The sequence below is a fragment of the Oratosquilla oratoria genome, chromosome 6 (assembly GCF_046742065.1).
Source record: "Oratosquilla oratoria isolate Oo_2021 chromosome 6, ASM4674206v1, whole genome shotgun sequence".
In the NCBI taxonomy this organism is placed as follows: domain Eukaryota; kingdom Metazoa; phylum Arthropoda; class Malacostraca; order Stomatopoda; family Squillidae; genus Oratosquilla; species Oratosquilla oratoria.
This window is the reverse complement of record NC_134782.1, coordinates 19816348-19828847: the sequence shown is the minus strand read 5'-3', so window position 1 is coordinate 19828847 and position 12500 is coordinate 19816348. Positions and strand designations below refer to the sequence as shown.

General features: G+C 40.0%; 1 protein-coding gene across 1 annotated transcript in view; it reads left to right on the top strand.

Moving 5' to 3' along the window:
• Nucleotides 1-12500, top strand: part of LOC143026335 (calcium-activated chloride channel regulator 1-like) — a 93308-nt gene that overhangs the window by 9398 nt on the left and 71410 nt on the right. The window lies entirely within an intron of this gene.

Genomic DNA, 12500 nt, shown 5'->3' with positions numbered 1-12500 from the left:
ATATGTGGAAGAAAATGGTGCCGCTTTGAAAAGAATAAGCTAAATACACACCGGATACGGGTAGTACGCCATGTTTTGTTGATACAGTGTTGCCACGTTTACATAATCGGTGCCGTACGTTTAAAGGAACCAGTGTTAGTTTTGTACTATTAAAGGGTTATTACATTGGGATATTTTCCTCCAACCTACGATTAATTGACGTAACCGTTTACCTATACAACTTTTTCCACCATAAAATCACTACATAAGAATGAACATAAGAATGGAGGAGACTGCAAGAGACCATAAGGCCTACACTAGGCACTATGGTAAACTATGTTGTTTTCTCAACCAAAATACATAAAATGTCATTTGAAATACTAGAGGAAACTTATTTTCTTTCAGCATATCAGACTCCTTCCCAAAAGCTACGAAACTGCTCCAAAAGTCGAAGGAAAAATGTCCCAGTGTGATAATACATTTAGCTCCTTTTAACCCTGATCTTGAAAAAGGTGGAAAAAAAGAAAGTCACGGGTCTCGTTCCGAGTTTATTCCTGACCGGTTTCTCTTGTAGCTTCTTCAGAGGAATGTTGAGTTTATTCCTGACCGGTTTCGCTTGTAGTTTCTTCAGAGGAAAGTTGAACATTCCTCTGAAGAAGATGCAAGCGAAACCGGTCAGGAACTTTCTTCTGAAGAATCTACAAGCGAAACCGGTCAGGAACATTCCTCGGAAGAAGCTACAAGCGAAACCGGTCAGGAACATTCCTCTATCACAATGTCTCAACCCTCAGCTTGATAAAAATCACCTGGCGACAGGGGAAATAAACATAAGAATCGAACACAGACACCGAAGGCTCAATAGCGAAAAGGGATCAAGTTGAACAGTGTCCCCGACATTACCCTGCATTACAACATTGGCCCACATTGCCTTCGTCTTGCCACTAAACGTCCCCTGGCTATAATCGTTATTGCCGTCTTGCAAGAGACTTGGTTTGAGTCCTTTGTTATCATTAGTGGATATGGTGCCATCGTCCTTCATCCCCCCCCTCCTCCCTCTCCCTCTCCTCCTCCTCCTCCTCCTCCTCCTCCTCCTCCTCCTCCTCCTCCTCCTCCTCCTTCTCCTTCTCCTCCTCGGTGTGATGAAAATTATCTTCATGTTCTTCCTCATCTATTAAGTCCAAATGGTTCTTACCCTTTGTCCGTTATCATCTATATAATCCTCTTAATTACCCCCGACCACTTAATCCTTTTTAACTCTGATCCCTCTAACTACCTTCGATCTTGTTAATCACCTTTCAACCTCGGTAACTACCATGGAAACCTTAAACCAATCTGGGGTGTTGTTAACATCCTTATTAGGAAGTGTGATTTCTGGGCTTATCTCACGGTGCTGCTTTATAATAATTAATAAAAGTGTTATAATCAAACAATATCTAGTTACCCCGCCCATTACTATTAGCACTAGAGTTACCACGTCTCCGGCCATTACTAGGAATACTAGTGCTAGTATTCTTAATACTGTCACCTTCAAGTTGGTAATATTACCCTAGTTTCGGTGTTATTTACTGACATTGAACATGTCAGCATCATTTTACCGTATCACACTCTCTTGCACCATTGTCGTACCTACAGCTACCACCACTTTTGTCAACACCACCAGCACCATCATCATCATTAACACCACTCATTTCAACACCGTCAACACCTCTATCTTACTGATAGGATTGCTATCACCACCGTCGCTAACACCACCGTAACACACCATCGATATCACAACTAATACGACCATTATTACTATCACCACCAACGCTGAAAGTGACACCATCACCACCACATCCACCATATCCACCACAACCACCACATCCACCACATCCACCACATCCACCATATCTACCACAACCACCACCACATCCACCACAACCACCACATCCACCACATCTACCACAACCACCACATCCACCACAACCACCACATCTACCACATCCACCACATCCACCACAACCACCACATCCACCACTGCCTTTATCACCACCATCATCGTAGGTGGCCAAGGCATGTCATTCTTATCTTCCTCCATTTCCTTTGTATTTACTGCCCATTTCCCCTTTCGCTTCCATTTCTCCCCCTCCACCTCCCACTCCACCTCCCCTTTCTCCTCCCCCTCCACCTTTCTCCACCTCTCTCCACCTCTCTCCACCCGTCCATCATTTTTCTCACTATCTCGGGAAGTTTTCACTTCTACTCCTCCATCTTTCATCTAAAGTTTTCTTTTACGCTTTTCCTTCCTCATCTTTATTCTCATTTTCTTCTCATTCCGCTCTTTCAACGCTTGTAATGGTTCATTTTTTTTTCTTTAATTATTATTTTTCACTTACATTTATCTTATTTCTACGTTCCTTTTCTTATACTTTGGTGTCTCTCATTCTTCTCCGTATTCTTAAAACAACAACCCTCTATTCTTCTTCTTCCTTCGATTCTTTCTCATTTTTTCCTTTATTTCATACTCTTCCTCTTGCTCTTCCCGTTACCCCTCCTTCTCCTCCTCCCCCTCCTCCTCTTCCTCCCCCTCCTCCTCTTCCTCCTCCTCCTCCTCCTCCTCCAATTCTTCCTCCTCCTCCTCCTCCTCCTCCTCCTCCTCCTCCTCCTCCAATTCTTCCTCCTCCTCCTCCTCCTCTTCTCCTCCTCCTCCTCTTCATCCCCCCTCTCCTCCCTCCCTCTCGTATCCACCTTCGTCTCAGCCTCTTCCTTTTCTTTCGTCTCCCTTTTCTCCTCCTCCTCTTCTTCCTCCTCACATTTTTTATTCTTTTCTTCCCACTCCTCTTCTTTCTCTCTTTTTCCTCCTCTTTTTCTTGTCGTCCATCTATCACTTGGTCATTCACACGGTGCTCCTGCTGCCCTCACTTTCCCCTCAACTTTTCTTTCTCAACTTTTCCCCTCAGCTTAAAAACGTTCCCCTCACTCATACTTTCCCTCCCCTCACTTTCCCCTTATATTCCCATACTTCCCCTCTTTTCTCTTCCTTCTCTCTTATTCTCCTCTTTTTCTTTCTCTTTACTCTTCTTAGTTCCTCTCTTTCAGTCTCCTCGTCTCCATCTACTTCACTTTTTTCTCTTCTTCCGTATTTTTTTTATCTTCATTCCTTTCCTCTCTTTTCCTCTTCTTTTTCTCTCATTCTTCTCTTATTCTTTCTCTTTACTCTTCTTAGTTTCTTCCTTTCTGTCTCCTCGTCTCCATCTACTTCACTTTTTTCTCTTTATCTGTATTTTCTTTTTCTCTTTTTGTCTTTCCTTATCTTCATTTCTTTCCTCTCTTTTCCTCTTGTTTCTCTCATTCTTCTCTTATTCTTTCTCTTTACTCTTCTTAGTTCCTCTCTTTCAGTCTCCTCGTCTCCATCTACTTCACATTTCTCTCTTCATCTGTATTTTCTTTTTCTTTTCTTTTTTCTTTTTGTCTTTCCTTATCTTCATTCCTTTCCTCTCTTCCTCTTCCGTTTCTCTTATCCCTCAGCTCTTCTTTCTTCTATTCTTCTTTCTTTCCTCGTCTTATTCTTCTGCATCCGGCTCTTCATCCTTCCTTTTTATTTTTCATTTATTAATCTATTTATCTATTTATTGTCTTTTTGCCTTTTCTCCAAGTTCTCTCCTTTTCTCACCTCATTTTCATTTTTCTTTCAGTCTTTTCTCTCGTCTCTTCTTTCTCATTTCCTTTCATTTTCATTCTTTTCCCCTTCCTCTCTTCCGCCTTTCACTCTTCCACTCTCTTCCACCTTTCCCTCCTCCACTCTCTTCCACCTTTCCCTCCTCCACTCTCTTCCACCTTTCCCTCCTCCACTCTCTCCCTTGTTTCACCCACCCTATCTCCCTTGATTTCATGGTTTTCTTCTTCCTTTGTCACCCTTCTCTCCCCTATCTACTCTCCCCCTTTCTCCTCCGTCTCCCTCATCTACCATCTACACCGCTTCCTCTACCTCTTTCAGTACTTTTCGCTCTTCTACACTCTTTTCATTCTCTCTCCGCTTTCCCTCTCTCTTCCCTCTTTCCCACTTGCTCTCTTTCTACTCTCTGTCTTCTCCCTTCTCCTCTTTCTCCCGCTTTTCTCTCTTCCTCCTTTCCTTCACTCTTCCTTTCTACCCCCAATCTTCTTTCTTTCCTTCTCTCTCCCTCTCCCCTTTCTCTTTTCTCTATCACTCTTCCTCTCCTCCGTTCCTCCCCTGTTTCCCCTTTCCAATCTCCTCCCTCTCTCTTCTTGCCTTTTCCATCTTCATCCTTCTGTCAGTCTTCACCCATTTTTGTCACTCATCCCTCTCCTCTCTCCCCTCTCCCCTCTCCCCTCTCCTCTCTCCCCTCTCCTCTCTCCCCTCACCCTCCATTTATTTTACCCTCTTCACCATCTTCTTTCAGCTTTCTGCCTCTGTCTTCAGCACTTCTGCCCCCTTCTCCCTCTTTCTCTCTTCCTCTCTCTCTCTCTCTCTCTCTCTCTCTCTCTCTCTCTCTCTCTCTCTCTCTCTCTCTCTCTCTCTCTCTCTCTCTCTCTCTCTCCCTCTCCCTCCCCCTCTTATCTTCCTCCCACTTGTCTCTTATCATCATCGTGTCCATCTCCTCTCCTCCCTGTCTCCCTCTGTCCTCTCTTCTCTTCCTCTTTCTCTTCACTTCCCTTATTTATCACCCCTTTCTTCCCTACTCATCTCCTCCGAACGATTTTCCTCACCTTCATTTCCAGTAATTCCCCCTTTTTTGTTTTCCTTTTGGTCTATCCATGTGTTTCTTCCCTTCTCTTTCACTCAATCTTTACCATACTCTCTTCCACTTCCCTTTCCTTTCCTTCCCTTTCCTTCCTTTCCCTTCCCTTTCCTTCTTTTTTGTTTATACGTCTGTTTCTTACCTTCGCACTCGGCCCTTACCCGACTCTTTTCCACTGTGTCCGATCATTTTCCTCCTCTTTTTCCTCCTCTCCCCCACCACCCAAAAGAGTCCCCGCCTCCTCTCATTTCCCTCTCACCCTTCTCCTCTCCCTTTCCTCCTCCTCCTCTTTCTTCCATCGTTTCTCCTTCTGTCTCTCTCTTTCTCCCTTTCCATCTATCTCCCACTACATTCTCGTCTCCATAACTTCCCTTTATCGTCGCTTTCCTTCCTTCTTTTCCTTCACTTTCCTCTTTGTTTTCTTCTTCCCTTTTTTCTTTCGTCTCATCGCTCATCTACTTTTCCCCATGTTTTCGTCATCTTTGTTGGTTTACATGTCTCTTCGCTACATTTCTTTTCTTCCTTTGCTCTCCGAATCTCCTCTTTCGTCACACCAACTCGACCCCAATTTTACTTTGATTCTTCCTCATTCTCTCTGCCCTCACGTCTTTCTCTTCTTTTTATACTCCGTTTTTTTTCAATTATTTTTTTTCCTCTTCCCAGTTCCCCAACCAATATTGCTTCCTCCTCCTTCACACTCATCTTATCATTTTTCCTCCTCCGGAAATCCTCTCACGCTTTACCCCTCTCTCTCTCTCTTCTTTACCCGCTCTCTTTCTCTCTTCTCTTTGCTTCTCCTCACCCCATTTTCTTCCAAATCTTCTTCGTTTTCTGTACTTTTCTTCATATTCTCACCTCTTCCTTCGCTCAGATGCGTTTCACTTTCAGTATCTCACTGTTCCTCTCTTCCCTCTCGAACTTTTTCGCCCAATTCCAATTCTTCCACTCTTTATCACTTTCTCCTCCTGCCTCCTCTTTCTGCTCTTTTCCTCTGCCCCTCCCCCTCCCCCTTCACCATCCAGTGTCCCCCTGGCCTGTACTCTTTCCCCTCCAGATATTCCAATGCTCCAGATTCCCCTCATGTCTCTCTCTCTCTCCCTCTCGTCCTCCTCCTCAGACTCCTCTTCCTCGTCCACCTCGTCCTCCTCCTCCTCCTCCTCCTCCTCTTATTCCTCTTCCTCCTCCTCTTCCTCATCCTCATTCTCATCCTCCCAGTCCATCCTCTCTCCAACTCCTCCTCATTCCCCTCCTCTTCCTCTTCCCTTTCCTCCCCATCTCCCTCTTCTCTATCCTCCCATCCCATCTTCTCTCCTACTGATTCTCGTCCTTGTTCTCCTTCTCTTTAAACTTATCCTCGCCAGCCTTTTCCTCCTCGTCGTCCTTCTCCTCCTCTTCCTCCTCCTCCTCCTCTTCCTTGTCCTCCTCCTCCTTAAACTTATCCTCGCCTGCCTTTTCCTCTTCGTGGTCCTTTTCCTCCTCTTCCTCCTCCTCCTCCTCCTCCTCCTCCTCCTCCTCTTCCTCCTCCTCCTCCTCGTTCTCCTCCTCCTCCCAGCCCACTCACTCCCCTTCATCAAACGTTTCCCCGCCTGCATTTGCCCAGCAGCAGTAAGTACCCATAAGCGCTTATGTCCACAGCCTCGTGTTGGGGTTCAGACTCTTGGTGTTGCGGTGACCCAACTCTTCTTGTCGAGTTGGAGGGAAGCCAAGGGACGAAGACCCTCAGGGAGTTTCTGGTCCTGGCTCTGGTGATACTGGAGTGCCGCAAATCCATCTGGGAGTCCTGGATTCCTGGAAGGATTTTGGAAGTTTAACTGGGAGTCCTGAGGTCTATGAATACGTCCAGAGTTTCGTATGGGAGTACTGTTAGTGAATTAAATATGGGGCTTTAACTATTTTCTGGTAATGAATTTGGGAGTCATTACCAGAATCTGTGTCTTGAAAAAGGTGGTCATTAGTTTGAGCATTTGCGAACACGCAGGGGGGATTAGACTACACCAGAGGGAAATATTTTTTGTTCAAATTGATGAAGAATATAATTTTCGAGACACAGGTGATACCGCGGACCAATGGACTTGGCAACATTAATGAAATGTTCATATATATATATATATATATATATATATATATATATATATATATATATATATAATATATATATATATATATATATATATATATATATATATATATATATATATATATATAGTACCTGTATATTGACACGCTACTTACGATTCTAATGCTTCCAGCGTCAGACGATTTTATTCAGTTAAGAATCACACCCGGGGCCGCTTTCGACCGAGACCCTCAGGTGAATTAAAATCGTTTGGCGTTTGTCGCAACGCAAGTTATACAGTGAGGCACTGTCAGGCAGGAGTTAGGTCTTTCTCCCTTGTTCCGTCTTGTAAACTTGATGGAAACACATCACGTGACCTTGTTTTGGCTGAGCCCAGGTATTTTATTCAGTGAAAGGACAAACGCTGGATGGTATGGTATGGCCTAGTGTATGCCTTATGGTCTCTTGCAGTCTCCTTCATTCTTATGTTATGTTTTTATAGATATAGGTGACTGAACGAACAAGCCAAGGGATATTTGACGAAAGCAATGGGATATCTCGAGAAGCATTTGACCAAATCAAGGGATATTTGACGAAATCAGTGGGATATCCTGGGAAGCATTTGACCAAATCAAGGGATATTTGACGAAATCAGTGGGATATCCCGAGAAGCATTTGACCAAATCTAGGGATATTTGACGAAATCAATGGGATATCCCGAGGAACATTTGACCAAATCAAGGGATATTTGACGAAATCAGTGGGATATTTCGAGAAACGTTTGACCAAATCAAGGGATATTTGACGAAATCAATGGGATATCCCGAGAAACATTTGACCATATCAAGGGATATTTGACCATATCAAGGGATATTTGACGAAATCAATGGGATATCCCGAGGAACATTTTACCAACCCAAGGGATATTTGACGAAATCAGTAGTTCAATGGGCATTTGAAGAAGAATGTGACAAAATCAAAGGGTGTTTGTGGCCAATTTATAGTGAGTGAACGGAATCGTGTTTTGGTAGGTAGAACAAAATCTTCAAAGATCGTCACTTGCTCTGAAAGGAATCTTACATCAAAGGACCAATTTCCAAGACGAAACGTCAACCGATAATACCTTAAACACTTAAACCTGATCACAAACATAATGTACCCACCCTGCCCGGCATTCTTTAAGGCCCAGCAGAGTTAGGTTAGGCAGGATTTAATCTTGTTAAGCCTCTGGGTTTGATTAAATTTGAAAGTCAGATTTGTTTGGGGTACATAGGGGCGTCGCGGTTACCCTCTAATACGTCGACTTGTTCCGCGCGGTCGTCGATGCTCAAAGTCCCCTTTCGGGAACATGGAGTCCAGACGGCGTCCGCTGTGGTTTGCTTTACGCCCGTGATTAAGGGGATCCCTTTTCATTATTCAACTTTATTACTGTCTTCATCTCTCCCAAGCGCGGGATTACTACTGCGATTATCGTTATGGGTTCCCGGCAATGATGTGGACCAGTTAGAATTCTTTCAGTCTCTCTGTCTGTCTCTCTCTGTCTCTGTCTCTCTCTCTCTCTCTCTCTCTCTCTCTCTCTCTCTCTCTCTCTCTTTCTCTCTTTCTCTCTCTCTACTTCTCTATCTATCTATCCATCTATTTCTCTCTCTCTTTTTCTTTCTCCCTGTCTCTCTGTCTATGCTCTCTTTCTCTCTCTTCGTCTCTTTGTCTATTTCTCTCCTCTGTGTGTGTGTATATATATATATATATATATATATATATATATATATATATATATATATATATATATATTTCGCTGTGTGTGTGTGTGGATGTGGGTGTGTGCATTTGTGATTGTGTTTATGTGTGCGTGTGTTCATCTCCCATCACCAATATTGTAAACACGACCAATTACAAACACATTAGATGTTTTTGAAAAGAAGAGAGTAATAGCAGAATACCAGGACCTGACGTTTATCGTCCGAAAATGATGAATCAAATAAGAAATAAAACTATTTTGCGACTAGTATTAAAAAAAAGAAATCTATCTTGGATGGGCACGTGCCAAGAAAATGGAAATTAGCAAACTTTTTTGCTGTTTTCTAAAAGGATGATAAACAGATCCCAGAAAGCAAGAACTCAGTAAGTCTGACCTCGAACATAGAAAAAGAAAAATACGGAAACAATTATGAGAGGTGTCATACAACTTCGCTTTGAAAGCAACTGTTTAATAAATGACAGCCAGCACAGACATAAACGCTTTTCCACGACTAGCTTTCTACAATTTTACAACATAATTATTTCAAACAACGAAAAAAAAAAAATAATAATGAGGAGCCTCCACCAGGAGTCGCGTAGCTGTGCCTTCACCATTGCCCAATGTTCTTGGACTCTTCGGGCAGGTAACAGCTAGGAATTGGAGAGAGACGCGGGACTCGAACCCACGATCAAGCAAAGGCGAGACATGCACTTCCGAGGAAGTCAAACATGAGACGAAAGGAATGGTGCAAATTTGATATAACTGGACTTCGACAAAACATTTGATATTGTCCCAAACAAGGCACTACTAACTAAAACTTGCTTTCGGGGAATAAGAGGTAACTTGCTAAGCTGGATTATAAACTGGTTCAACACTCATAAACAGCGAGTTGCTCTGGATGGCACAACTTCTAGGAGGAAAGAGGTTATGATTTGCACATTGCAAGTCTATTATTATATTATCAATATTATTATTACTAATATTATTACCATTATTATTATTACTATTATTATTATTATTATTATTATTATATATTATTATTATCATTATCATTACTATATTATCATCATCATCATTATCATCATCATGATTATCATTATCATTATTGATATTACTAACATTATTATTATTATTATTATTACTATTATTATCATTATTATTGTCAATATTTTCATTATTAACATTATCATTATTATTATTGTTGTTATTAATCATTATTATTAGTAGTATTATTATTATTATTATCAGTTATTATTATTATTATTATTATTATCATTATTATCCTTATATTACTATTGTTGTTTACTGTCCTTTGAAACATACAGATAAAATAATAAGAACAAATGCCAAGTACATTCAATCTTAGTATTACATCATTGGAGGAGCGATTGTGTTTTGCAGGACTTTTAATCAAGTCATAACTTCCATTGCAAACAAGTGATTACAGGCTACATTCATCCTAACAAGATTCAAAGTCTTGTATTTGAGCCAAGTTTGTTAATAAGGTGAACGGAAGTTTCATTGTGATACGTGGTTTTTCAGAATCTGTTGGACGAAAGGTTGAGATGTTTTTACGTGTGATATATAATAAGGATGAGTTTTATTATTATTATTATTATTATTGTTATCACTATTGTTGTCATTATTATTATTATTATTATTATTACATTTTCATTATCATTGTAACCATTATTATTATTATCATTATTATTATTATTATTATTATTATTATTATTATTATTATTATCATCACCATTATCATTATCATCAGTCATTATCACATGTCATTAGTATCATTACTGTTATTAATAGTGTTATCATATTATCATTTGTGAAATAGCAAAAAAGTATATAAAAATGCCATGACGCCAGACATTGGAACTAATACGAAAGCTATATATTAACTATATATATATATATATATATATATATATATATATATATGTGTGTGTGTGTGTGTGTGTGTGTGTGTGTGTGTGTGTGTGTGTGTGTGTGTGTGTGTGTGTGTGTGTGTGTGTGTGTGTGTGCGCGCGCGCGCGCACAAAGAACGCGCAATCGGAATTAAAAAGGAAACTAAGAAGACAATTAAACTTCTACATTTCAGCTAATAGCTATAGCCCTCTTCAGAAAAATACAAGATACAAGTATTATTTGAAACTTGAATACAGTTAAGACGAAAGGGGGGCAGGAACAGGGGTAGCATGACGGGCAATATTCCGTCACTCAGTTTAGGATCCGAAGAAAAAGATGTACGGGATCGGAAGGGGGTAGAGGTGTGAGGTCAGATGGAGAGGAGCTGGGTCAGGAGGGAGAGTGAAGGTTCGTAACCAAACGAATCACAGCTAGACGTGAATGTCCGAACCATAACATCTCCAAAAGAAAGTGGCCTCCAACGCGTAATCTCACGTCTAACTGTGAATTGTTTGGTTTAGAATCTTAACTCTTCCGAATACGCTCGTCATCAACTTCCGAACCCGCACTCCTCCCCACTCTGACCTCGTATCTCTACTCCTTCTGACCTCGTATCCCTCTTTCTTCTGATTCTGCCATCAGTGAAGTAATGTTGCCCGTCATGCTATACCTGTTCCTCCTCCTCTTTCGTCTTAACAGCATTTAAGTCTCAAACAATTTCTTGTATTTTCATGAAGAGGAATATAGCTATTAGCCGAAATATAGAAATTTAATTTTCTTCTTAGTTTCCTTTTAAATTCTGACTGTGGGTTCTTTGTGTGTTTTACAAATGTGCTACATTTCGTCCCAGTATATTTATTGGTATAGAAAATCTCATTTTCAAAAATAAGCAAATTGTGACATTTTGTCAAAAGAGCGGTAAAAGTTATTTTGCCAGCTAATTGGTTATTTTTAGTCTTTCTAATGACGAGAAGATGAAAAAAGAAGAAATTTTTTTTGCTTGTCCCTCATTTTGAAGATACTGAATAAAGGTCGAAAGCCAAGCCCCCTACAAAGCAAGGACTGGAGCAACTAGCGGCTCGTATACATATATACATATACATATATATATATATATATATATTATATATATATATATGTATATTAATATTATATATACATATATATACATATGTATATGTATATTAATATATATGTATATTAATATTATATGTATATACAGTATATATATACATATATATATATATATATATATATATATATATATATAGGTGTGTGACAAAACTGCATGAGAAAAACTGTAGACGGTAAGCTCTTACGGATATTACATCTTCAGATAATACATGATAATGGAGACAACAGGTAATAATGGAGACAAATTAGTGTACACACATAGTCAGGGAAGACGAGGGCCTAGGATAGCTTTGACCCAGGTCATGACCTGACATTGACCTCCCCGTACGACCTGCAACCTAATCTGGTGGGAAATGTATCAGAATTAATGCAGTCAGCAAATTGTTGCATTTAACATGGCCCTAAGTCAAGTTCACGGAAATTAAACCTGATTCTATCACATTTATTGAAAGGTTTCATGCACTTATAAACATGTTACATATAATTGAAATGAATTTTTGACGTCAGGATCTATAATGTAGTTTGGCATTTTTATAACAGGCCAGGAATATGAAATCCTTTTTTTAGATTTTTCTTGATTAAATAGATTAATCATGTTCATTTTGGGTTCTACTGCTATACACTTTGAATCACAAATGTGATTAAATTATTACAGTTTAAATATATATATATATATATAAATATATTATATATATATATAATTTTTTTTTTTTTTTGGGGGGGACGGGGGGCAAGTAATGTGAGAAGCAAATTAACTGAAATATTTCCCATAGTTTTTCAATTAAAATGTCATATTTTCTACTTCATTGTATTATATTAAGAAATTGCAAATCTGATGACTTTCTTTAATACCATTTGTTTTCTAAAAGACCCGACGGTCTGGATTCTTATCGTAGGTCATGCATCTAACGAACAATTGTATTTCATTTTCTGTTTCCAAAGG